Genomic DNA, 25,000 nt, shown 5'->3' on the forward strand with positions numbered 1-25,000 from the left:
CTGTTTTAAGCATCCTGCCTTTATTATGTCATCAGTGTACTGGATCCAGTCTCACTCTTACTAGAAAAGAAACGGGCTTCTAAGGGATGATAATAATAAAAAAATAAATAAACTGAAAACTAACACCTTAGAGTTGGTCAAGACAAACAAACAGAAGGGAAAGACCCCAGGAGCAGGCATAAGTGATTTTCTTTTGTTAATATCATTTGTATAAGATGATATTAGTAACTCTCTCAAGGTCATAGCAAAAGGCAGTGTAGCTTCATACAGAGACATTTATGCATGGGGCTCTGCTGCCTGTGAGGACAGTGCTTCAAAGTAGGCTCTGTGGAACAACAGGTAAAATTCCAGCTCCAATAGCAAAAGAAAGATCACGGTCACATTGATCATAGGAAGCTGATTTCTTTTCTTTTTTCATCCTATTGAAAATAGATTTTTTTTCCTCCTCCCTCTATTCCTTCCAGTGTCTCCCCTTCTCTTCTCCCATCCACACCCACTACCTCTTATTAGAAAACAAATAGGCTTCTAAGTGATAGCGATAAAACAAAATAACCCAAAAGCTGACACCTTAGAGCTGGACAAGACAGAAGGAAAAGAGCCCAGGAGCAGGAATAAGAGTCAGAGATCCACGTATCTACACTCTCAGGAATCCCATAGAAACACTAAACTGGAAGCTGTAAGGACCTGGAGCAAACTTGTGCAGGCCTAGTGCATGCTGCCTCAGTCTCTGTGAGTTCACATTAGCTCAGTCATGTTGATTTAGAATGGATTGTTCTCCTGTGTCCTCCACCCCCTCTGGCTCTTACACACTCGCTGCCACCTCTTCCACGTGCCGTGAGGGGAGGTGCTCCAAGGACACTCCCTTTCTCCCTCCCTTTCTCCCCCCCCCTTCTTCCCCTCTTCCCCCGCCCCCCGTCTCTCTCTCCCTGTATAATGTTTGGCTGTGGGTCTCTGTATCTGTTCTCATCTGCTACAGAAGGAAGCTTCTCTGATGACAGCTGATCTATTAGCATAGCAGAATGTCATTATGAATTCCTTTATTGCTACACTTTTTGGTTTTGGTTCTTCTTTTGTTTTGTTTTTTTAGACCATTAGTATTTGGTTTTACTCTAGGTGCCCGAGAGATCTAGTCTTTGGTTCTTGGTTACCCAAGCAATGTTGGGTATGGGTGCTATCTTATGGAGTGGGCCTTAAGTCAAATCAGATATTGGTTGGTTATTCCCACAAGCTTTGTGCCACCATTACCCTAACAATCTTGTGAGCAGGACAGTATTATAGATCAATACTGGCTGGCTTAGTGTTTGCTTTTCTCTTTTGGTAGTATACTGCACCTTCTTGTAATGAAGACACTAACACATAAGCGTAAAGGCTCTAGGCACCAGCTGACTTCTCCATGTTCAGTGAGTTGTGTAGGTGTTCTCTTCAGCAACAGGGCCTTGCCGTCAGTTTGTGAAGACCAACTAACACTCTTGGCAACAGTCTGGGTTGTTGGGGATTTCCATAGGACCCCTTTGGCCAATGACTCAATTAGATGTAACCCAATCTCAGTACTGGAAACTTCATTTGATGACGAGAAATAGAGTCCAGGTGGGACTCTCTCTTCCCCATTACTTGGCAGTTTCATTAGATAGCCTTCATATATGTATATATTTGGGGGAGCTTCTACTGTATTAGGTTTATATACTACCCCTCAAATAGCCCTTAATTTTACCTGTCTCTTTCCACATTTCCTCCCTTTCCCACCTCCCTCTTCAACTGTTACTACTATTCTAGACCATGCCCCATCCATCCATAATTATCTATTCTATTTCCCTTTCTATCGAGGTCTATCTGCCCTCCCCCCCCCCAGTCTCTTACACTATACCTAACCTCTGTGGTTCTATAGATTGTAGCTTGCTTCCCATTGACTTAACAGCTAATATCCACATATAAGAAGATATATACGATATCATATTTCTCTTTCTGGATCTGAAATACCTCACTCAGGAAGATTATTTTCGAGTTCCATCCATTTACCAACAGATATCATGATATCGTTTTGTTTAACAGATGAGTAACATCCCACTGTGTAAATGGACCACCTTTTCTTTATCCATTCTTCTGCTGAGGGACATCTAGGTTGTTTCCAACTTCTGACTCTTATGAATAGAGCAGCAATACATATGGCTGAGGAAGTGTCTCTGTGGTAGGATGAAGCATCTTTTGGGTATATGCCCAAGAGCGGTATATCTGGATCTTGATGTAGATTGAGTCCCATCTTCCTGAGGAACCACCATATTGATTTCTGTAGCGGCTGTACAAGCTGCTCTGCCACAGCAATGAATGAATGTTCCTCTTCCACAATCATGAGGGTTGTTTTATTGATCTTGGCCATTCTGACGGGTTTAAGATGGAATCTCAAAGTGGTTTTGATTTGCATTTCCCTGATAGCTAAGGACAGTGAACACTTCTTTAAGTGCTTCTCAGCCATTTGAGATTTCTCTGTTAAGAATTGCCCATCTAGATCTGAAGCCCATTTTAAACTTGTTTTCCTGATATCATTTTATTTCTGTGCCTTTGGCCTGTGTTTCTTTTCTTTTCTCTAGTCCTATTTTCCTTATATTAATCTTTATACGGTGTCCCAGAGGTGCTGGATGTTTTGTGCCAGAAATTTTTTTTTTCAAATTTAACATTTCTCTGACTAAAGTATCCATTTCTTCTTCTCTGTCTTCAACGCCTGAGATTCTCTAGGCCATTTCTTGTGTTCTGTTGGTGAGGCTTGCCTGCGGTCCCTGTTTCAGTTTCTAAATTTTCCGTTTTCGGATTTCCCTCAGTTTGGGTTTTCTTGGTTGATTTTATTTCCATTTTCAGGACTTTATTTTATTCATTTCCTTCCACTGTTTGTGTTTTCATGGATTTCCTTAAGGGATTTACTCATTTCCTCTTTATAGACGTATATCATATTCATAAAGGCTGTTTTAAGGTCTTTGTCTCGTGCTTCAGCTATGCTGGAATACTTAGGACCTGTTAGGGTAGGGTTGCTAGGCTCGAGTGGAGATATACTGTCCTGTCTGTTATTGATTGTGTTTTTAAATTGGCATCTAGGCATCTAGAAGATTGAGAAGATTGTCGTTCATGGTGCAGATATCTGGCCTTGTTTTTGTTGTGTGAGTGTTGCGTTCCTTGGTTTCTGATGCCCTCTTTGTTACTTAGGAGAGTGTGGTGACTGTGTGTTTCCTGGTAGGAAATTTTTCTCAGATGCCGATAGTTATGTCCACTGGGGGTTCTAGATAAAATGTGCTTCTGGGTATTGAAAACTGATCCTTGGGAATGGCGTTTGGAGGTGGGGCACTGAGAGGGTCCCCAGGAGGGAGGAAAACAGGGTGGGTATACCATCAGAATCTGCTTAGTCCCTGGAAACTGGAGCAGGGAGTGTGCAGAGGTCACACAGCAGAATGTCGACTACTGATCCGGGAATGAGGCTGAGGGATTGGACTTGGAAGAATGGAGATGTGGGAAATGGACTTAGAGGAAATGGAGGAGGTGACGATCTGCAGTTAGCCTAACTGCTGACAGTGGCCTGTGTTTTCCAGGGAGTTCCTCTTAGAGCTGGGGGCTGGGATAAAGCAGTGACTGGTTAGGAAGAAAGATGTGTGTGATCCATCCGAGATGGGGTCAGGGGGAGTGGGGAAGGATGCCTCAGAGGGATGCCTCAGCAGATTGTCTGATCCAGAACTGGAGATGAGACTAGGGAATTGAATTTGGAGGAACAGGGGTGGTGAAGATCTGCAGTTAGCCTACCTGCTTCCCTGGCCTCAGAGAGAAGCTGATTTCTTACCTGAGGATGTGTCTGTAACAGATCCATATGAATGGATAATCTAAGAGAGATGATTTGACACACTCTCTCTATTTTCACAGCCCATCGTACCCATAGTGTAGAATATACAGTGGAAAAGCCATTTGAGGAAGCTAAAGCGCTTTTGGGGTTTGTTGCTGGTGTTGATTAAGGGAAACAGCAAAATGAATTGTCCCGGGTAAAGGTAATGACGAGGATGTCTGGTGCTGATGGCCCCATAGTTGCCCTCGAAGAACTCAGCCAATAGGGAGGCTCCAGGCTTCACAGAGGGCTACAGATCTGGGGAAGGAAGAGAGCACAAAACCACATAGAACCGGAGATGGAGCAGGAGACAAACACACTGAAGCAGAGCTTCGGCCATCATCAAAGCTGTGGTCAGCATCAGGGCAGCTTGTGAAGGGACAAGGAAAGCTGTAGAGGTGAAGGGCATTTCTAGCACAAGGAATCAACTGAGAGAGCTCACCATGCGCAAAGCCAAGGCAACCCAAGAAGAAAAATGAAGTAGAATTAATTAGAACCCAGAGTATAAAGTCCCATGAGTCCACCCTGACACTAATGAATAATTGGATTAATTAACAACCACAAGGGCCAAATCTTCCTGGGAGTGCTCTGTATAATGTATGCAGAGAGTCCACTCTAAAGGAAGAACATAAATTATAAAGCCCATCCCTATGGTGGGGAGCGCAGGGGAAACTTTACAGTCAGGAAGCTGCTCCAATCAGGTGGCCTAGGCCACTGTAGAACATGTCATGCCATGCTGACGGTATGTACCCTTGACAGGATGTGGTGGCAATGCAGTGTCTGTGATCGGTCACTCTCATAATCTCAGGTACTCAGGAGGTTGAAGCAGGAAGATCTTCAGTGCAAGATCAGTCTAGGCAACTCAGAAACAAAGTGGAGAAAAGCGGGGTGGTGATGGAGAGATTTTAAATAACTCAATACTATAGAATTTATTTACCAAGCATGCGCATGAGACCCTAGGTTTATTCTCTAAATTAAAAAAAAAAAAAAAAAAAAAGTCAGGTCAGAGAAGATCAGGTGTGTTCAGGGACTAACACATCTGACTCAAAGACTAAAAGCCCATGCTGTTGGGTGGGGAGGGAGGTAGGAGAGGTATAGGAGGAACCAGGGTAGAAGAAATCATTAACATATATTGTTTAAATTTTTGAAGAAATCATTAAAATGTATTTTGATTCAAAATATAACATTTTGAATTAAAAAATAAATACACACATTTTTTAAAAAAAATTAAAACAAGTAAGTAAACAAACACATCCTACACGAATGGAGAAAATGTTCACACGTCACACAGCTGATAGGTATCTAGTACTAAAATCACAGCGCTCACAGCTCAATAATTAAAGAAACAAAGTTCCTCATTTAGATGTTATGAAAGCTGTAAAGATGGATCTCTGTAGAGAACGGACAATAAAAATGATCACTGAAGAACTGTCAAAGCCAATGAAAGCGTGTGAGAGATTTCCCATTAAGAGGAGCGAAGTAAATGTAACATGTACCTGGAAGGAATCTTGGCTCAGCAGAAGAAACAGAGGAAATCGGAACAATCCAGGGGCTTTAGCTGATGGGTCGAGGGTGGTTCATAACTGCAACAGATGTGCCATGAGAACAGATGTTAAATTTACGTTAAAACTAGGGGAGAGCTGCATAAGAAGTCTTACTATCTCTTCCATTTTCCTGTCATTCTAGCACTGTCTTCAAAAGAGGGAGGTTTGGGGGTGTGGTTGTGCATGCCTGTGATCCTAAAAGCCACAGACCCTAGACTCAGAGCCTGTAGGACTAAGAGGGCCAGTGTCACCAAATTAGATCTTTGTACCTGACTTTCAATGGTGAGACTTGAGTAATGACAGGAGAAAGTTCCGGGGCTCAGTCGGGAATAAGAATAATCTAGAATCAGCAGAGATCTGGAGATCTTGGGTGACAGGTTCAGAAGTCAGAGGAGGTCATGAATTGGAATTTATGTGGCTTCAGTGTGATCCTGGTGGGTTTTACGAGTAGTTTCTGTCCACATATAATACAGGCCATGCATAGAATGATTCTATATGCACGGAAGGCAAGCATAACTATTCTGTGAATAGTGGCTGCCTGGAATTCAGTGTTTGCAGGACGGCAGAGGACCACCAGTGACCAGGATGGTGATGACCAGTGACCTCCTTCATTTCCAAGGACCACTCACATCCTTGCAAACATTTTATAACCTCACAGAATAGGATGATGTCCCTCAAATATAATCGCATTTAAGTTTCAGTCCTTAAAAGGCAGAGGCTCAAACCCTTTGGTACTTTGATATTTTGGGTTTAATGAATGACTGGAGAGCAAACGCAAACCTTTTGAATTTCTGAGAAAATAGAAATCACCTGGAACTCCACCCCCTCTACTCTTCCAACAAGTCTTTCTGTACTGCCTCAGAACATAGCTTCATTCTCCTGGATGATTTCACACTGGACAAAATGCTAGCTCCATTTAATGGGCAGTCGCTTGCTTCCTCTTGATTCTTCACCTCTGGCACATTGGTGATAACTCTGAGGTAAAGACTAAGAATGGGAACCACCTGAGATCTCTCTCTCTCTCTCTCTCTCTCTCTCTCTCTCTCTCTCTCTCTGTGTGTGTGTGTGTGTGTGTGTGTGCGCGCGCGTGTTGTTGTATTGTGTAGTGTATGTCCATGCATGCATTTGGATGGAAGTGCATATGTGTACATGTGTATACATGTGTGTACATGTGTGTGAAAGTCAGAGGTCAATGCTGAGCATCTTCCTCTATCATTCTCCACCCTGTATTTTGAGACAGGGTCTCTCACTGAACTGGAATGCTCTGATTTGGCTACCCTGGCTGGCCAGTGAGCTTCCAGAATCGTCCTGTCTCAGCCATTCCCACAATGCTGGAGCTCCTGCTGTGCTCCAGTGGGGCCCACATTTACTTGGGTGTTGAGGATGCAAACTTAGACTCTCATGCTTGTGCAGCAAGTATTTTACTGACTGAGCCTTCTCCCCAACCCCTCCTTTTATTTCCTTTTTCCACATCAGGGTTATTTCTGACAGCTTCCCCTTTAGCCACACCAGAGCTCAGCACCTACCCTTGGAGGGGAAAATCTATAGAGCCCACCAGGATCACACCACGGCCACGTGAAATTCTAAATCCTGACCTCATCTGACTTCCAAGCCTGGCGCTCACGATCTCCGGATCTCTGCTGATTCTAGATTCTCCTTATTCCAGACCGAAGATAGCAATGTTCTCTATCTTCTGAACATCGGGCAGCTGCAAGGCGCCCACACCTCACTCTGTCATTTCTTCCACGTCAGCAAGTCCTGCGCCTCACCATTGGAAGTCAAGGGGAAAGATCTGATTTGGTTACAGCTGGCTTGCTGGCACTACTTCCTGGTGTGCGCAGCAGATCTGATTTCTGATAAGCGTGTGAAACATCACTTTGGGGTTTGGGGATGGGGTAAGTGCTGCCTTTTGTTTTGGTGAAGGTGGAAAGTTGCTCTGTGTTTTCAGGTGGGGAATAACCAAGCTCATCGTTTGATTCCGCCGGAACATGAACCCAGAAAAATAAATACATAAATAAACTCTACAATGGATATTTAGAAAAGACAAACCTTCTAGTCCAGGAAAACCTGAGTTTGAGCTCTGGGAAGAAACAAAGTCTTCCCTGGGAAGCGAGAGCTCCCCAACCCTGTTGCGGCCCCTCCCCCACTCTTCTTCCTTCCTCTTTTTCTTTCTTGTCTCCAGTCTCCATCTGCACGGCCTAAGAAAGAAATGGGGAAGAACGGAGCTAAACCAGCACCCTGCTCTGAACTTGGGGGGGGGGGGATTCCTCATTTTAAAAAGGTTCTAAGTCATGAATGCCCTGCCCAGACCCAGTTTCATAAGAGCGAAGGGTCCAGGTTTCAGAGACTTCCAGAGTCCAAGTGAGGAGACACGGAGCGCTTGGGACAGCCAGGCGAGCTTTGGGTCATGTGCGCCCCATGGCTTACCCGCGTGTTGAGTCAGCGGTCCTCAGACCACAGAAAGGTCAGGCCTATCTGCCAAAGTGAAAGTGCTGAATTATATTGAAACTGTCAGGAAAAAAAATAAAATAAAATAAACCAACCCAGCCCCACATCTCTAAGTATTGTCTCCGAATGTCATTGTTTTATCTAGAATTACTGTAAACTCATTTCAGAATGGTTGAGGCCTGTGGTATTCTGAGCAACTTTTCCACTTAATTCAACCTAACCACACTTACTCCCTTACCCTCACGTTGCCTCCCCTAGCTCTCCTATGGGCCCCTCCCATTTGCAAGCCCTGACTTGAGCATTTCCAAGCAGGTTCCAAGGTGAGGAGCTTGGCATATGAGCAGGATGGAAGAAGTCTGGTCATCCAGTTATAAACTTCACCAGAGAGGACAGGGACAACCTGGTGTCCTGGGTCCCCTTGGGGAACCTTCTGCCCTAACTGTGTATTGGGCATGGGACTACTAGGTCTGTGTTCAAATTCAGCCTCAACTGTGGTCTCTGATTAGCCTAGAGCTTTTAATAAATTATAATCATGTCTATAAAGTCTAAGAGCCAAGCCTTCTCACAAGACTGTAGACAAGAATGGAGCTCACACATGTAAAATCGTCGGATGAAGGGCAGAAAGTCACAAATAGCACCTTTCTCATGCTTCTACCCCCAACTCCCAATACACCCTGTCCAACCATCCAGGCCCACATCCAGTCTGCCTTTCTCCTTCTTGGACAGCATCTTTACCAGCCCTGGGCCCATCTCTTCTCCTGGAGGAAAAGATTCTCCTCCCCAGGTCAGAGTTTACTTGTAACCCCTGACTGCTATGCACTGCACCACTGTCTAGTGTACTAGATGATTCCCAATGACTAGATTACACTGCAAATGCCAGCTGGTGCTAGCATTGGTGTAGACTTGGCCCAATCATGTACTATTCTCTGAACAGCATGCCGTGGACCACTGGCCGTCATGGACCACTGGCCACAGTCTCCAAGCCAGGCTTCTGGAGCAAGAGCATCACTGCTCTCCAACCCCATGTGAGCCTCAGGCCTTGTTTCATCTCCTCCCCAGCCTGTTCCCTACCATAGTCTGCAGCTTCCCACCCTTATTCCTGGAATGTTTGTACTTGAGACCCTCCAAGGATGGCTAATTTTCAAAGAACCAAAACTCCAAAACCATACTTATAGCTTAACTATATTAAGTCAAACTGCTCTCTCTCCACTGAACCCTCTGGAAGGAAGATGGGTATCAGATAGTTAGGGGACTGACCTTAGTGATGCTGATTCCAGGAGAGCCTTGAACACCCTGCCAGCAGCTAAATAACCCTCCTCACCTCAGTTTCCTTCTCTGAGAAGAAAAGAATTAGCCAGGCATGATGGCGCACACCTTTGATCCCAGCACTCAGGAGGCAGGGACAGACAGATCTTTGTGAGCCTGCTCTACAGAGCTAGCTCCAGGACAGCCAGGGCTCTGTTACACAGAGAAACCCTGTCTTGAAAAACAAATAACAAAAAATTTATACTTAGCCCCATGAAAGTTCTATGAGGGCTAAGAAGCTCATACATGTTCAAGGATTCTCTCAGTTTAAAGCTTCCCAATACCAACTTGACATTTTCATGAAAGCTAGCGCCCCATCCGAAAGGCAGAGGGTCTGTGGCTCCACTCTCCTGATGTCTGTAGTCCTGATTCCCTCATAACCTTTTATTTTTTAAAACTTTAAAAACGGGTCTCACTATGGAGCCTTGCTGGCCTTGAACTCACCGAGAGCTTCCTGCCTCTGCCTTCTGAGTGCTAGGATTAAAGGCATGTATCACCCCCGCACCCAGCATTCCCATAGACTTTTATTTATTTATTTTATTTTATTATTATTGCTTTTGTTGTTATTTTGAGACAGGGTTTCATTATGTATCTCTGATATCCTGGAACTCACTATGTAGCCTTGACTAGCCTTGAACTCACAGAGATCCACCTGCCTCTGCCCCCACCCCCAAGAGCTGGAATTAAAGGCATGTGTCACCATCTCCTGCTCCCTCATAGACGTTTAACTCTCAGTCCAGGCACTGTATCTAGTTCCTCCATGGATCTGGGTCAGTCCCAGCCTGGTGCCTAATTAACCAAAGCAGACATTGAGTTTATAATTTCCATCATGTAAGCTACTTGATAGCCACAGTTGACTGTCTATAAACTTGAATGTCTCTGAGGGACAATTGGCAAGATGGCAGGAACTACATTAGGTCAGAAGGCCTGTTCCCTCCCCTCCTTCCTATAGCAATACCCTAAGACAGGGCAAAGACAGGCCAGCAAATGCAGGGCAGTCAGTGAAACCCAAGGAGCATCCTGTGACTTCGCTATTTTATGAGCTGCATTAACTAGGACCTGGTCCAGCAGAAGGACCAGCAAGCACTTAAGCTCTAAACCTCCACCATCCTCCCTCATTCTCTGCCCACCGTGTCTCTAAGGGGCCCAGTCAAGTGTAGTACTAATTTCTAAAAGACTGTTTGGGAAGAGGGAGGGCTTTATTCTCTTAAGCATGCACCCCTTCTACAAGCATTTATGAATCATATACCATGTCCCAGATGTACTTGATATTGAAGAGGCAAAGCCAGGCCCGTGAAGAACTCTAAAATCCCAGAAAAACAAACAAGGAAGTAGATGATGATAGCTCAGCCACAGGGCACAGGAAGTCGGCGGCTGTGAGAGTGCACAGGGTGAATGCGCTGACCCTGCAGGACATAGGGTGCAGGGGTGACCGAGCTCCGGGAAGGCAGAGTTCAGTTCAGCGTCTTTAAAGATGGCCAGACATTAAGTAGAGAAATCAAGAGAGTGGTGACCAAGGAGAATGAGCTATTATAAGGACAAAGACGGCTGCACACAAAGATAAAAGAACGGTGAGCTCAGGGGCCCTGGGTGTGCCTTCCACATTCTTCCCCGGACCCACCCCCTCACTCCTTCCTCCCCCCCTCCCCCCCCCAGTGGAGTGGCTTTCTTGGCAGAATTGAGTTCCTGGAAGGACAGGTGTGAAACCTTGCTCCGTCTCCTGCTTTGGAGCTGGGGAAGCCAAAGTCTAGAATGGGAGACGTTGCAGAGACGAGATAAGGCCAGCCAGACCCTGCTCTGGCCCTTCCTGATGCACAGTTGTAAGAAAAAAAAAATGAGCCTGTCACATGTTCTAGAGGCTCTGGGCCCCACTGTGTTAGAATCCACATTTGAAACCTTCCTCCCTAAAATAAACTGTCTTCTCCATGTGACCAAAGATGGTAAAGACAAGGAGCTGGAGAGATGGCCCAATCAATGGTTAAGAGAACTTGAGGTTCTTCCAGATGATCTGGGTTCTATTCCCAGCACCCACATTGGCAGCTCACAAATGTCTGGAACTCCAGTTCCAGAAAGCATGGTAACCTCTTCTGGCATCTGCAGGTACCAAGCATACACATGTCATAAAGACAAACAAGCAGGCAAAGTACCCATACACATGAAAATAAGTACATAAATAAATAAATGCTAAATAAATATACGAATAGATGTTAAAGACCGCCATTGCCCCACTAGTCATGATGGTGATAACTCGGAGAGCCTTTTAAAAGACACTCCCTTGTATAGTCTGAATGCTCCTGTCCCTCATGGTCCCCAAAATTCATAGATTGAAATCCTGATCCCCGAGGTTATAGTGTTAGGAGTGATTCAATCACGAGAGTACAGCCTTCTAGATGAAACTCAAAGGAGGTACTAACATCCCTCCCACCCAGGGAGAAGATCCCACCTGTGAGAGAGGCACACACCAGCTTAGCTGGTTCCTGGTTCTTCCTGAGCTTCTCAGAATGTGAGAAATGCACTGGTTGTGTCATAGCTGCCCAGACTGTGTGGTTTTTACAGTAGCGGTGGTTGATTTTGTTTGTTTTAGACAAGATCTTGCTATGTAACCTAGGTTAGTTTCCAACTTGTGATCCCCCTGCCTCAGCCTACTAGCTCTCTTGCATCCACTCCCCAAGTGTTAGCAGTCCAGGCATCGGGTACCTCCATTCCCACCTTACACTCTCAGGGAGACCTAAGACTGAGTGAATCATTCCAGATACGTACTTGGTTGTGGTCGTATAAAATGCAATTTTTAATGAAAATGTATCTCACAGAACAGACAGCACACAATGCTTTCAAAGATTGCTTTGATTTTATTTATTTATTGTTTACATTTATGTTTATTTGGGTGTGTGTGTGTGTGTGTGTGTGTGTGTGCATGTGTGGAGGTCAGAGGACAGTCATTTATGGGAGTCAGTTCTCTCCTCTCACCATGTGGACTCAGACTCTGGTCGTCTCCAGGTTGGTGTGGTAGCTCCCATTTGTAATCCCAGCACACAGGAAACTGAAGCAGGAGGATCACAGTGGAGGCAAGGTCAGCCTGTGCCACAGTGACTTCCAAGACAGCCTGAAGACACTCCTCCTCTAAATAAATAAATAAATAAATAAATAAATAAATAAATAAAAATATGCTAACTCACATGTCAGATTATTTACTCAATGAGTCATCTTTCTGGCCCACTTTTTGATTCAATATACTACAAGAATTAATACGTTTATAAATAGAATATAAATAATGTATTATGCACACTAATTCATTTCCCAGTCCACTTATCAGCTGCATACTATCCGAAGCCCAGTACAAAATGAAAACATGTGGGGCTCCTTGTTCAAAACATAAGCGTTTTCTAGACAGCGACACGAAACTAGACATTAAGCCCACCTTCTCGAACGTGAGTTCTGTGCTGGCAACCCAGCTCATCTGCCTAAAAGGCTGTCTCTGAACCTACCAAACTGCCTCAGGGCCTGGGAAGATACAAGCCGGCCAAACCGATGCGGTCTGTGCCCTCCCTCTGCAGGTTACGGCAGACAGGAAGAAAAGGAACCTTTTCTCTGACATTTGATGGGGACTGAGATAGGTCCTGGGTCATCCAGGAGCCACCTTATCTCCGAGGTCAGCAGGGACTTGCCTAAGGAAATGACCTAGAAGCCGAGGGCCGAGGGCCTGAGAGTGATGCAGATCTGGCAGGCGCAGCTTAGGAGGGAAAGTACTTTAGGCCCGAGGAAGACAATGTACAAAGGTTGGAGAAGAGCCTGCAGGGTGGTGCATCTGAAGAAACCACAGGATGGAGCTTGGCTGCTGCCCAAAAGAGCCATGGTAGGGCAGCTGTGGGAAGACAGCAAGCGAGATCAGGGCCAGCCTTGGAGGAAGGTTGAATTTTATCCTAAAGACAGCTAGAAGCTCTTAATGGGTTTCTTGGCCCCCTCCCAGCTGCATAGTGAGCCAGGATGGGTATCAACAGCTTTATCAGAGGAGGAAAACCAAGCTACCCTTCCTGGTTCCAGATGAAGAGTAAAAGAAAACACAGCCGAACAGCTCAGGCAGGAAGTCCTGCTGGGCTGAACCCTTCAGCCTTGTAAGGGCCATGGACCCTAGCACATGAGAACCAGTTCTGAGCAGGAGGCCAGGAGAGCATCAGAGAGGCACATCCTCACCCCGATGCTCCCGATGCTGAGCTCAATAGTACAGGCTCAGCAATGGGATATCACTTACAGGGTATGTGGCAGATGGCTGGTTTCTGTGAAGCCTCCGAGGGCCTGTTCCACACCACCATGCCTACCGGGAATCTTGCATTTGCACCTTGCCCTTCCTACCAGATATCCAGTGTGGCCTGAGAATAAGAACTATGTGTTGCCGGGCCTGGTGGTGCATGCCTTTGATACCAATACTCAGGAGGCAGAGGCAGACGGCTCTCTATGATCCTGATCTACAAAGTGAGTTCAGGACAGCCAGGGCTTGTTACACAGAGAAACCAACCCTGGGGGGGGGGGGGGGGAGACAAACAAGAAGCAAACAAAAACCCTATGTCTTACTTGTTTTTTAACTCTATGTCTTTACAAGGGAAACCATATACCATGGTTTGAATGTGTTCTTCACAGCTCATGCTGTAGAAAACCTGGAAATCCACATAATGGTGATATTTGGGGATGAGGCTCTTGGGAGGTGATCAGACTTAGACGAAGCCATAAGAGCAGGAGCCCTATGTGAGGACCAATGGTTTTACAAGAGGAGGAAGAGCCCCCATGCATCTGAGCTACTGGTATATGTTCCTCTTGGTACAATAAGAAAGCCCTTTCTGTAGGAAACTGCTGTTAGCGGTAGTATAATTCACCATTCCAAGATGGCGCGGTCATCCTGTCCTCCCACTAGTAAACAATTAACTGCGCAGCTGCAAAGGCAGAAAGCCCGCCAAAGTCACTGGCCAATCCCGAGGCATAATATTGGGTGATGAGTGAACAGCCAATCAGAAGTGAATACCTCTAGGGTGTATTTAAGCTGTGCCTCTTCCTGTCTTTGGCCCTTCTGCGGTCTTTCCCATCTGCTGATACAGATTAAAGCCTCGCTGTGGTGATACCCGAATTCTGCCTCTCGTGTTTCTCTTCCACGGGTGAAAAGGGGACACGGGAGGGGCACGGAACACCTTTCTAGATGCAACTTCTAGCCTTGAACTTCTCACTGTCACAGCAGATAGTTTCCTGCTAAAAGACTACATTTCCCAGCTTCCCTTGCTTGTTGACTACAAAAGTCTTTTTCTACCCCAACAAGGAGCTGCATCCCATCTCCTCTGTAGGCATTTTGGCTATCCACATGTGTGAATGACAGAGATACCCTGTTGTCCCACCTAAGGTCAGAGCAAGCCTTTCTTTCTGCTTTCTGTCTCTCCACAGCTGTTTTAATAATCCAACAACCACGAGAACTAGATTTCACTTCTAAGTTGCTTGGTCTGTGCTATTCTGTCACACCCACAAAAAACTAAGCCCTCATAAATATATGGTAAATTTAATTGTATGAGTAAATTATACCACCTAGAGTTGTATCCAACGTATGCTATACATTGCTATCTGTGGAAGGGAGGGTTATTTCACGGTGACCCTGGATGATTTCTATAAAGACAAAAATGTTTGACTTCAGTGCTGTTGACTCTAAAATATATCTATGAAGTCTGCTGTTTTTCTAATTTGAGACTTATCCGGAAATGATGAACGTCTCTGTCCATTTGGTTATAATATGCTTAGCAAACAGAACTTAATGTTTAGGCTTTTATCTCTCACAGGGCCTGACTTACAGTAAGTGGCTTATTATTCAGTGACTGTGTAGACCACACCCACATACACACCAACTCGTGCATATTTCTGTGCTACTAAAGGTTTTTTGTGGACACAGATTCAATAGTTTGTTTAAATGTTCAATTGAATACAAACAGAACATACAACACAGTGTATACAATGCATATCAAAGCATATGAGTTTGTACTCATCAGACATCAAAACCCACAAAGGTGACTGATAACACTGACTGTCTGGGAAAGGCTTGCAGTGTTTAATTGAACAGTACTCAGGAAGGAAATAGCTTGTTCTGCTACGGATCTCCGAGCTAGAAAGAAATGGAAAAAGGTTTAGATAAAATGTTGTAACTGTAAAATCAATTCAGAGAGGAAACGTCCCAGAAGTGATTCTCAAGAAGTTTGGCTTCAAGATGTGGCGTCTGAGAAAGAGCTGGGCAAATAGACGGGCCGCTCTACTCCGCAGTATTACTTAGGAGTCACGTGTCTCTGGAGATCCAGTCGCAGAAAAGAGAGAACCCCTACACCTCACTGGGATTTTTCTCAGTGCTATTCAAAGTCAGTCCTTGCACTTGGTAGAAAGCAGATGCCATTTTCTCTGTAGTCACAGATGGTCTAAAATCCCAGATCCCTCTGAAAACCCTTCTACTTCCCCTTTGTCCCAGAGACCCACTAGAGAACCCCAGATTCTTCCTGATGCCTACTCTCCAACTCCCATTCTGGTCATTCCCTCTATGCCTCCATTTGCTTGATTTCCTCCGGGCATGCTTCAAATACAAATCCCCATAGCTAGGAGTGAGCCGCTAAGTGACTACTGTGTTGAGCACACAACATCAGAGGCTCCACTTCTGACCATGGGTGGACTCATAGACTTCACTGCAGTGTTCTCTTACTCATCCCATTGTTTCTCTGCCCTCGTCATTCAGCTTGCTCTCATTTTCACTACCACAGTAAAGAAAAGCATAGTGAATACATCCTCTGCTTGAATCTGGCTGGTGTATGATTTCATTTCTTTTCATTTATCTGCTTGATTTCTGCAAATGAAATTCCTACTGGATAGGGCAGTGCATAGATCTTCCTCAAGGCCCCCCAGGAACCTCACCCATCTTCCTTCCACCCCATCCTCCATAAGAATTCTGTCGAGGTCGGACTTCCCACTGCTTCATCCTGTGGAGGCCCCCACAGCCCCGTGTGCTGCCTCCCTTTCTCCTGTGTGCAGCTCTTCTGGTTCCCTCTCCTACCCTGGCTTTATCTTTTTCATTATCCTTAAAAATAAAGACATGGGTCATTTTGGTTTAAGGGATTTCCTAGATAGAAAGCATAGGACTTCTGAATGTTCAGAGTTGACACAGTCCAGAGTGTTAACAAACGAATCGTGAGTTCAAAGCCAGAATGGATTAAATGGATGATTCCAGCTTTAGTTACACAAGACAAACAAAAACCTGATAAAAAAGAGGAACAGACTATTCTCCAGACTGATCTGATAGAGGGCACTGCAACCATTGACCAGTCCCACCCAGCCTTTAAGATTAGACAATGTATCATACACAGTTAGCACTGAAAAGGCATAGCATTGGAACCCTAGACAGAGCAGTACTCAGGCAGAAGAGGAGGCAGAAGAGTAAGGAACTCAACCACCAGACCATTAGACACAAGCTAAAGGACCTTCGAAAATCAAGTAGGCACAAATAGAATAAAGAGAACACCAGACAGTCAAGGACCCAGACAAGCTCCCTGCAGTCACTTGCTCAGAGAGACACTGATCAAAGCCAAGGTCAAGATGCTTTCCGAATTCTTTCCCACAGTAACCGTCATGTGGGGAAGCAGCCTGCTATGATGGCCCATGGTTGGCGATAGCGCTTATAGTATGAGAACTCTCACCAAGCCAACCCCGAAGTCCACAGGTCTTGATGGTTTTCAATGGTACTGTATTCTTTTCCTCATTGGCTGGGTTGTAGAGCCCTACAGCATTCCTTCCATGAGGCTCCTAGATGGTGAGCTAGCCCAGAGAAATCCCATCTTACAGAGAAGATCGCCTGCAAAAGATCCCTTTTCATCACCTGGACAGACTGAGCATCAATCACTGTGTCTGCCAGTGCTGTTGCAGAAACAAGGGAGGAGGGTGCTGGAGAGCTCAGCTGTCGGCTACCACTTGATCAAGCCATTTGAGCTTTGCTGTTGTCAGCTTTCTTATTTATAAAATGAGAATGCTGGAAAGGGTAAGTCATTTTTAAACGTGGTTTTGAGTAGGCGAGTGATTTTTCAAACTTCACTTGACAGCGTGTACCTTCCCCGTCTTTTTTGTCATAAGAACTGTGAGCTCAGCAGAGAGGACAGATAAAGGTAGACAAGCTCAGACTGAGCGGGGGTGGGGGCTATAGCATCACTTAGCCTTGCTACACCCTCCCATGGCCATCCCAAAGCACCTCCAAAGAGGCTGGAGGTATCTGGAAAGAGACTAAGACTCTCGATTAGACGTTTCCTTCCAGCCCAGATTTTAGGGATGTTCTTTGTAAGATTTTAGTTAATGCTGTATGTAAGATCCCTGTTCCAAAGTGGCCTCAGCTGCAGGATAAAGACATCAAGTTGGAACTGGCCTGTAAACTTCTTTCTTGGTAGCTATTTTTCATAGTGCTGGGATGTGCTACATCCTGCTGAAGGAAAAAAAAAAAAAAAAAGGCATCAGTGGTCTTCTCCAGTGGTGAATCCTGAATGCTTAATAGCAGAATGCCCACTGATATAATAGTGGTGTGAAGGTTATATGGGTAACCAACCACTTTCTGATTGGCTCCTGAGGCTTGTTCTACAGGAGGGACTTCATGCCAGTACTATAAACCTGGCCAGAAGCCCATGGCTCTGGAGGTCATAGGCCCTGGGGGCGGGGGGGAACCTACTCCTGTTGTTTTGTTAAGTGGACATGTTATCAAACTACCTCCTAAATATTTAAATATTTGTATTTTATACCCATAGATTGGGTGGCTCCATCCTGGCCAGAAGAGCTTCTTTCTGCCATACATAGGAATTAATGCAGAGACTCATAACTGGTCAAGGTGCTGAGAAAAAGTATTACTATTGAGAGCTCAGCCCTAAACCTGACAGCTATATCTATTAAACACACGCGCGTGTACACACACACACACACACACACACACACAGGTCCCAGAGAACTTCATGGAAAAGGGGGAAGAAAGAATGGAAACTCTGGAGCGTGAGGCAGAGTACTGTGAAATGATGGTCAGAGCTTCATGAACTATTCTCTCCAGGCCTCCAGGGACTTCCTTGCCATATGCCTGGTCCCCGTGGCGTCCCTGTTTATGTCAGATATTTTGTCATGGGGACAAAGAAATGTATACAATTCCCCTTCCCAGTCCAAGCTCAAGAGATCTTTGGGTACCTTCTGATGATGTCTTTGGGTGCCGGCCCTCCCTGCTGCTCAGGCTTTCCTCCCAATAACTGATGTCAGATTTGAAGATGTCACAGATCCTCTGAGTGCCAGAAGGAAGGAAGCATAGACAAGTGGAGAAAGCTCTTGCCGAGGAACCAGAGGCACTTGCCTTCAAATCTGAGTGCCTACACTTTCCAGATGTGTGACCTTGGACAAATTATGGAGCACCTCTGAAGCATGTGTTTCTCCAGGCCTACAACAGGATGAAAGTCGCTAAGGTAGGGATGCTGTGCTCATGTACCACATGCCAGCTCTGCTTCCTGTCTTAAAGTCCCTTGGCCTTCTAGAACCATCCTGCCCTTCGATATTAAACAAACAAAAAAGCCAGATATGGTAGTGCACTCTTGCTCCCTGTACCTCCTGACCGTGATCACCTAAACCATGTCCTTCCACATCCCTGTCCCTTACTTCTCTCCCTTGAAGACAATGCAGATGTGTGCTGCAGAATCCAACGAGTGCGTTCATCCTCCTTCTGCTGTTATAACAGAAGGCCATGGGCTGGGCAATTTACAAAGAACGAAAGTACATATTTGGTCTACCGCTCTGGGGCTGAGAAACTCAGGAGGACACATTGGCCATAGCAAGGGCTTTGGTACTAGGCTACCCCATTACAAGCATCACATGGCAAAAGAACATAAGTGTGGTGGGATAGAGGAGCAGAGGGCACTAGTGCAGTAGAGAGGGCGGGACTTGTCCTATGGATGGAGAAGCCTACTCCATAAACGATGTCATTAATTAATCTGTGCTGGAGGGGATGCCCAATGAGCTAAACTGACTTGTCTTAGTTAGGGTTACACTGCTGTGACCCTAACATGACCAAGGCAACTGTTATAAAGGCAAACATTTAATTGGGTCTGGCTTACAGTTTCAATGGTTCAGTCCATTATCGTCATGGTGGGAGGCATGGCAGCATCCAGGCAGACATGGTGCTGGAGGAGCTGAGAGTTCTATATCCTGATCCAAAGGCAGCCAGGAGGAGACTGTCTTCTGCACTGGGCAGAGCCTGAGCATAAGAGGCCTGAAAGCTCATTACACAGTGACACACTTCCTCCAATAAAGCCACACCTCCTCCAATAAGGCCACACCTCCTAATAGTGCCACTCCCTATGGCCAAGCATTCAAACACATGAATCTATAAGGGCCAACCTAACCTTAGTCAAACCACCACATTGACTCTCAACATTTGTTTCTGACCCGTGAGCCAGGTAGGGAGCGAGGAGGTACATTCAGGCAGCATGGAGCCTTCTTCCATCACAGTGTAGTAAGCCAGCATTTATAGTTAATGTCACAGTCACATCTGTGGCCCTACTCTGTCACTGCTTCTGTTGTCTCCGTTATTCTGCTGGTCAGGCCCTGAACCTGGTTCTTTTCCCTCTTCCCTCTTCTCTGAAACTTCTCAACCTAAAAGCGGTCCGGTCAGTTCACCACCTGGGGATAACAGAAGGCAACGCCTGAAAAAAAAGGGGTGGGCAATTAGAAGAGAAGGCACCGAGACAGAGAAGAGGGCACCCAAGGAAGGGGCTTTGTGCATGAATTTCCTTCTTGGAATGTGGAGAAGCTTGTTTAAAACCCTTGATATTGCCCTTCGGAGCCGATCCTTCAAAGACCAGCTGAGCAGTTTCTAGGAGTCAGACGCCCTGGGGAGAAATTCAAATGAGTTGATGAGTGACGACTGTGTGAAGAGGTTTAATTATGAGTAACCCATAATAGAGCAGGGGCTTTGACAAACCCAAGCTTCAAGTGCCTAAAAATAGATGTGACAGACTGCAAGGAAACAAAGTAAAATCAGAGAAGGGGCAGTGCCACACCCACTTACATCAGTGACAATCTCCCAATCAAGCTGGTCATCAGAATTCCAGAGAGACATAAATAACAGGTGCCTGGATCCTATCCCACTTTGCTGGGTGTCATGTAACCTAGGCTAGCCTCCAACTTGCTATGTATCAGAGGGTAACCTTGGCCTCTGATCCTACTGATTTTAGCTCTCAAGTGCTGGGATTCCTGGCACGAACCACCATGCCTCGCCTTCTGGGTTTCAGTCTCTGCAAGTTGGTTGGTGTTGCAGTTTTCAGTGTGTACACCCAAGACCACTAGACTAGGCTACCCCTCAAACATTTGTAATTTGACGCTTAAATTTACTGGTTAGTTCAGTTGTTTATAAGTCCTGCATGTTGCAATGCTGACACTTTTAATTAAAATTATTGCAATCTCCTCTTCAGTGTAGCTAGTGCTTTCTAAAACCCTGTCAAAGGCTCATACAACCAACCACAGTTAAGGCAGAAAGATCTCGAATAGTGATTAATGTTACATTAGTCCCTTTTCTCCTTCAACGCAGACGTCCATTCTATTTGCCTGGAGAAATTTAATAGAAATATATCTTTGTCTTGTGTCTTCTGTGGATAACCCTTTCAAATGACTTTGCCACCAAAAAAGGTATTTTAGTTTTTAAATTTTCCTACCAACAGAAATCTAAGTGCCAAAGGTTGTTTCTTCTTGATTGAAATACTATTACTGTAAAATTGTATCTAGAAACTTCCAACAAAGTTTGAAAAACACCAGACATGGAAAGTAAAGTTCTAGTAGAAGCTGCTTAAGGAAAATGAGAGAAGCTGGTGTTTATTCTGAGTAGTAATTAATCATGTAACTGCATAATGACTTAATTGACTAAGTTATTTAAATAATACATTAACAAATATATGATGATGCAATTAAATGCAGTACTAGTGATTAATTACAGTAATTAGTATTCATCAACAGGACAGGATCACTTATTCCTTTTTTTGTACATAAAAACTAAAACAAATGTGCTCACATATGTGAATGCAAGAACAGCAGGAGTTCTGTGAGGTAATAACTCTCTGGTCTTTGAAGTCCTTCTGAGTTAAAATACAAGTTTGTTCTGAGCCCAAGCACAAGGTTATTCTGAATACTTTGCAAGTATCAGTCCGTGTTTGTTGAAATAGCTCTGTAGGCTTCCTATCTTTTGTAGAAAGGTGGAGCCCCTCCTTACCTGCACAAGCTGGGGGAATACCTTCATTTCAACTTGCATATAGGGGTTGAACCCTCTCTTAGCATGCACAGGGGTGGAATCCCTTCTTTAGTGCATGCTTGGTGAGAGCTATATCACGACTTCCAGTTGCTTTATTTAGAGCTCTGAAAGCTGTTTGCAGACTGGAGCATTACACTCTGGGAAGAACCTTTACAGGACAAGTCTGCTGCTTTTCTCTGTCAGTATGAACAAGACCGACAGTTCCTTCGGAAAGTGTACTGTGCTGGACCTTGGTGGTTTGTAAGTGACTTCAAAACCATTCATATCACCGACCTTTAAAAAGCCCTCCCCTGCTGGGGTGGAGGGTACACATGCCAGCCTTGGCTATTTAAAACCCAAATATATTAATCAGAGATGTCCGTGAGCCTTGTGTGGGACACAGAGGAAATTTCTTTCTAAACAAGACCTGTCAGAAAAACAAAACACAAAACAAAACAAAACCTGTGTGGACTAGGAAAGGGCAAGAGACGTGAAGGGCCTATCCAGAATTCAAGAACACAGAGAAGCAAGGCCAAAACACTTAGGGCGCTTTTGTGGTGGGGACATTTGTCAACAAGGAAGAAAGGCTGAGAGGCTACTGCTGATTTTGTCTCAAAGATAAGAGATTCAATTAGAATACCGTAGAATAAGGCTAGCTCAGTTATCTGATAAAACACTCCCAAATCTGTGTTGAGTCAGGACCCTCAAGGTAAAAGGGCCTTTACCCAGAGTCAGCCCAGGGTCTGTAGTCCAGGAACACTCCAATGTCCACTGGCCTGTGCTTGGCAGGTTTGCTCTGCTTGCCTCTCACGCCGTGTTACAGCATTGCTGACGATGCTGATGTGATGATGGACAGACAAATGAAACTTGTGTGAGAAGTGACATCATTTCAGGCCTCCCTTAGATGTTTAGGACACAGTCAAGCATGGGTGGGAGCAAGAGGGAGAGAGAGAGGGAGAAGAGAGGAGAGGAGGCAAAGGGAAAGAAGGGAAGGGAAAGGAAGAAAGGAGAGGAGAGGAGAGGGGAGGAGACACAGGCCGTGAACATGAAAAGGACAAAGCATCGTGACAAGAATCTGCAGGAAAAACAGACATCAGCAGCGGACCTACAGAGACTCCTGATATGAAGACAAAAGACACAGAGTAGAAAACAGTTGTGTTTATAATGATCAAAAATAAGCTTCAGATCTTGACAAAGATCAACAAGGAGAAAGAAAAAAAAAAAAAAAAAAAAAGGAAAACCCACTGTCGATCTTAAAAACAGCAAAACTGAACTTTCAAAGGTCAAAAGCTTAATGGCCAGGTTTTCCCACAAGTTAGATGAGGCAGCCAAGACTTAGTGAACTAAATACAAGAACAGGTTGGGAGTAGTGGCCCACGTTTAGAGTCTCAGTACTTCAGAGGCTGAGGCAAGCAGATTGCTGACAGTCTGAGGCCAACCTGGATTATATAGTAAATTCCAGTCTCATCACAGAATGAGACTATGCCTCAAAAGGACAGGTAGGGATTGAGATTTAGCTCAGTTAATAGAATGCTTGCCTAGCATAAATGAAGCCCTGGGTTCAATCTCCAGCACCACATAAACTACATGGTAGCTCCTGTCTGTAATCCCAGAACTAGAGAGGTGGAGGAAGGATGCCCAGAAATTCAAGGTCAGCCTTGGCTATATAAAAAATGTATCTCCAAAACCAACCAAACAAACAACAAAAAAAGTAAGAAGCTAGAAATACAAAAGGTAAACTAAGACAGAAACTCACAGTGGAGATTTCTATTCAATATCCATGTATAATCACAGAGGCTACCAGTAAGTCCTACAAAGAATAAAGCCATATCATGGAGAAAATGGAAAATGCCCAGATCTGAAGACAGTCCTAAGTCTTCAACCTAAAATGATCTGTCCATCATAATTTAAAAGAAAGATAGTGTAGGCTTTTCTAAGTGTCCCCTAATCGCTAGGGAGCTGCACAATAAATTTATTCTGCTTTATCACAGCAATGAGTTCCTTCTGGTTTTTTTTTTTTTTTCCAGGTTTTGCTCATTCCTTGGTTTACAGTCTGACCTCTTGGTCCCACTTTAATGCAATCTCCTTGTGGATGGAAGCTTCGGCTGTTTTGTTATCTATTCCTAGTTCCTAATCTCTGGTCAACCATGGGGTGTGGCCAGTCAACCCCTGGAGCAGAGACAGAAGTTAGGAAGCTCACTCTTAAAGCATAGACTTCTCATAGAAACGGACAGGGAGAAGTTGTGGGTTCCTAAGGAAATCCACTGATTGGTGTGTGTGTGTGTGTGTGTGTGTGTGTGTGTGTGTGTGTGTGTGTGTGTTCATATAATTGAGAGCACTTGTTGCATGTACAGAAGACCTGGGGTTCAATTCTCAGCACCCACATGGAGGCTCACAATCGTCCATAAATCCAGTTTCAAGGGGGATCTAATGCCCTCATCTGTCCTCCATGGGTACTGGACACATGTGGTACACACACATACAACAAGTAAAAACTCTGTTGAGGCCTGTCCCCCTAATATAGCTGTAGCCATTTCGTTCCATGCCTGCCAGTCATTTCATATTGTTGCTGTCATATACCTGCCAGTCATTGATTCGGAAAAAATAGCTTTACTCAGAGGGTCATGATGACCACATACCCTATTGTGTTCTGTATGTTAGTCTTAGGAAATTCCTCAACTATAAGCTCCATTTAGGACCAATCAGAATAAAGGTCAATTAAAACTGTTCTGTCTAGGAGCCAAAATAGCTTGAGTCAAGGCTGACCACCCTGCCGTGCCATATATGAGCTGTGTATGAGTTGTGGTTTTTTTTGTATTTTTTTCCTTTATAAGCCAGCCCTGAGAAATGGTCAAGGTCCAGTCTAAATCTCTAGTCTAGGCTGTGACCCTGCTTGATCAGTGCTGGGGTGTGAGTTCAATAAACCAGCCCTGATTAACTGAGATTAGTGTCTGAGGGGTTTGTGTGGCAATTCCTGAACACCAACAACTCATGCACAGAAAAAAATTAAAGTATTTTAAGAGAAAATGTTTTTATTTTTTTGTATGGTTGGTTTGGGTTTTTTTTTTTTTTTTTTTTTTTCAAGACAGGTTTTCTTGCTGTAGTACTGACTGACTGGTCTTGAACTCAGAGATCTGCCTGCCTCTGCCTTCTGAGTGCTAGGATTAAAGACATGCACTACCACAACCCCACTTGAGATAAAAGGATTGTAAATTTCAAATCATATTCCTAACTGCCATGACCTAGGTATGGTTTATTCTCCAGAAGTTCACAGGCTTGGTCCTGTGCAGCAGTGTTAAGCTGGTGAGACCTTTAATCAATGGTGTTTTACATGTTTGTGTCCCTTGTGCAGGGAGGCTGCTGTTTCCTTATACTTCTCAGCCAGGAAGTCCTCGGTGGAGTGACAATGTCATGTTATTTGGACCTTCCAGCCACCAGAACTATGAGCCAAATAAACCCTTTTTCTTCATAAGGTACCCAGCCTCAGGCAGTCCATTATAGCAGCACAAGTTGGGCTAAAATACAAGCAGCACCTGAACAGGATACTTTCTTGAC

At 44.8% G+C, this 25,000-nt stretch overlaps 1 long non-coding RNA gene across 1 annotated transcript; it reads right to left on the reverse strand.

Annotated features, from left to right (window-relative positions):
• Positions 1–1,877: 1,877 nt before the first annotated feature.
• On the reverse strand, positions 1,878–5,525 carry LOC143442972 (uncharacterized). Its single transcript, XR_013111601.1, has 3 exons — positions 5,353–5,525; positions 4,607–4,709; positions 1,878–4,114 (listed from the first exon to the last, which is right to left on the reverse strand). It is a non-coding gene; the product is annotated as an uncharacterized LOC143442972 (long non-coding RNA).
• Positions 5,526–25,000: the final 19,475 nt, after the last annotated feature.

The sequence above is a fragment of the Arvicanthis niloticus genome, chromosome 7, assembly GCF_011762505.2.
Source record: "Arvicanthis niloticus isolate mArvNil1 chromosome 7, mArvNil1.pat.X, whole genome shotgun sequence".
NCBI lineage: Eukaryota > Metazoa > Chordata > Mammalia > Rodentia > Muridae > Arvicanthis > Arvicanthis niloticus.